We start from the raw sequence: 2,671 nt of genomic DNA, 5'->3' as shown, positions 1-2,671 counted from the left end.
GTATGGGCCTTTAATTCCTGAACTTTCCAAGACTTTTATCATGAAGGGGTGTTGGATATTGTCAAAAGCTTTCTCAGCATCTAACGAGATGATCACGTGATTTTTTTTAGTTTTTTTATATAGTGGATTATGTTGATGGATTTCCATATATTAAACCATCCCAGCATCCTTAGAATGAAGCCTACTTGATCATTATGGATGATCGTTTTGATGTGTTCTTGGATTCGGTTTTTTGTATTGAATATTTTTGCATCGATATCCATAAGGGAAATTGGTCTGAAGTTCTCTTTCTTTGTAGGGTCTTTATGTGGTTTAGGTATCAGAATTATTGTGGCTTCATAGAATGAATACCCCCTGTTTCTATTTTGTGAAATATTTTGAGGAGAATTCGTGCCCAAGTTGACCCGGAGCTGCAGCCTACTGGAAGGGCCTGACAATAGTTTCTGTCTACTGGCAAGAGATGCTTCTTTGATGAGGAGTGAGAGATACTATTTTTTAGTAATTTTTATTGGATGTTTTATTTATTTACATTTCAAATGTTAACCCCCTTTTCAGTTTCTCCTCTGCAAACCCCCTATTTCTTCCCCCTCCCCCTGCTTCTTTGAGGGTGTTCTTTAATCATAATTCCTAAACTATTCCATACACATGTTTGCTTTTCAGTCTCTTCCCTCTGTGTTCTCCCTGTACTTGTATTCAGGGAACATAAGGGTCAAAAACATGAATTTGTGAGTTTTGTGACTTGCAGTATTTGTAGTCTTCCATAAAGTTTATTTTGCTTCTTTTCCTTTCATGATAAAAGCAATGAAATTATAAATTGTGCTATATATCATGTACTTGCAGCTTCCATTTACATACTTGGTATCATAGTTGGATAAACAATATGAAGCTCAAAAGATTTGTTTCAGAGTTACATCAACAAGACCATTAGGTGGAATTAAAAGTGTGATCTATTAAAGTTTTAAAATTTTTAGAAATTTATAATAGATTTCCTTTTGTTTCCACTCTTTACAGATGGACTCAGGTCAAGAGGAAAAATCTGGAGGCCCCTGTCGAAAATGCAAAGATAAATGCTCAGGGTTTGAACTACATTTCTGGAAGAAAATATGTCGTAACTGTAAATGTGGGCCAGAAGAGCATGACATACCCCTGAACACCGAGGAGCACCCGAAAGTGGGGAAACTCTCTGAGGACATCAAGTACATCAACCTGATCGCCAAGCTGAAGTCAGAGGGAATTCCCATAAATAACCGCAATCCTAAGAAATTGTCCAACACAGATGCTTCCAAGAAGAAAGTCTCCACCTACACTCTTATCCATGAGTGTCCTCCCCCCTTCCGGAACCAGGCATTGCCCAGGAAGTACATGCAGATGCAGCCTACGGAAAAACAGCTAGTATCAGGTTCAGAGGGAGCACAGTACCGGAAGAAGCAGCTGGCAAAGCAACTCCCTCCACATGACCAGGACCCTTCTAAGTGCCATGAGTTGTCTCCCAAAGAGGTAAAGGAGATGGAGCAGTTTGTGAAGAAATACAAATGTGAGGCTCTGGGAGTAGGTGACATGAAGCTTCCCTGTGAAATTAATGCTCAGTGTTACAAGGAGCACAACCCTGAGGGAGTCAGAAACACCTCAGTAGCAGTGGGTTCCAAGGGCAAGTCTATGGGGTATAAGAAGACCCAATATTCCTGTTACTGCTGCAAACGCATCATAAAGGAAGGATACCGAGCCATCTTTGCTGAAAGGGCAGGTTATGATAAACTCTGGCACCCAGGTTGTTTTATCTGCAGCACCTGTGGTGAACTCCTAGTAAACATGATTTACTTCTGGAAGAATGGGAAGCTATACTGTGGCAGACATTACTGTGACAGTGAGAAGCCCCGCTGTGCTGGTTGTGATGAGTTGATATTCAGCAAGGAATACACCCAAGCTGAAAACAAGAATTGGCATCTGAAACACTTCCGCTGTGTTGACTGCAAGTACATCCTGGCAGGAAAATTATATGTTATGGTCAATGACAAGCCTGTGTGCAAGCCCTGCTACATGAAGAACCATGCTGTGATGTGTCAAGAATGCCAGGATGCCATTGACCCAGAAGAGCAGAGAGTAACATACAATAACTTCAGCTGGCATGCGTCCACAGTGTGCTTCCTATGCTCATACTGCAAGAAGTGTCTTTTTGGGGAGAAATTCATGCCTGTAAATGGGATGATATTCTGTTGCAAGGAGTGTAAGAGAATGATGTGCTAAGAGGAGTGTATCAAGCAATATTGAGCCATAGCTGTCCACCGCGGCTTGCATTTCATGAATGCAATTTGAAAAAAATAAAAGAAAAATCCTACATAGCAAACAGAAGAGTTTGTCCAATATTTTATAACCTTCAGTATATTGTCTGTTTTAATTTTGAATGGCCATTTTAAGCACATGTTTTAAAAATACAGCAAAGAATTGTAGGTTTCTTTTCCACACATCAAATCTTTGAGTTGGAAACTTGAATTTAATCAATCTGCATATACCTAGTGCCTATTATATATATATATATATATATATATATATATATATATATATATATATAACATATACTTAAAATTAGTGTCCTGGAAAATGTAAAGGAAATTGCATGTTGCCTGATATGACATTGCACACTATTCTGTCTCACTGAACTGTTAGGTGATAA

At 39.1% G+C, this 2,671-nt stretch overlaps 1 pseudogene; it reads left to right on the top strand.

Moving 5' to 3' along the window:
• Positions 1-1,011: 1,011 nt before the first annotated feature.
• Positions 1,012-2,319, top strand: LOC110288035 (annotated as a pseudogene).
• The last annotated feature ends 352 nt before the right edge of the window (positions 2,320-2,671 follow it).

The sequence above is a fragment of the Mus caroli genome, unplaced genomic scaffold (assembly GCF_900094665.2).
Source record: "Mus caroli unplaced genomic scaffold, CAROLI_EIJ_v1.1 scaffold_22925_1, whole genome shotgun sequence".
Lineage (NCBI taxonomy): Eukaryota > Metazoa > Chordata > Mammalia > Rodentia > Muridae > Mus > Mus caroli.
Note: the sequence above shows the minus strand (reverse complement) of the source record. Positions and strands in the feature narration are given on the sequence as shown.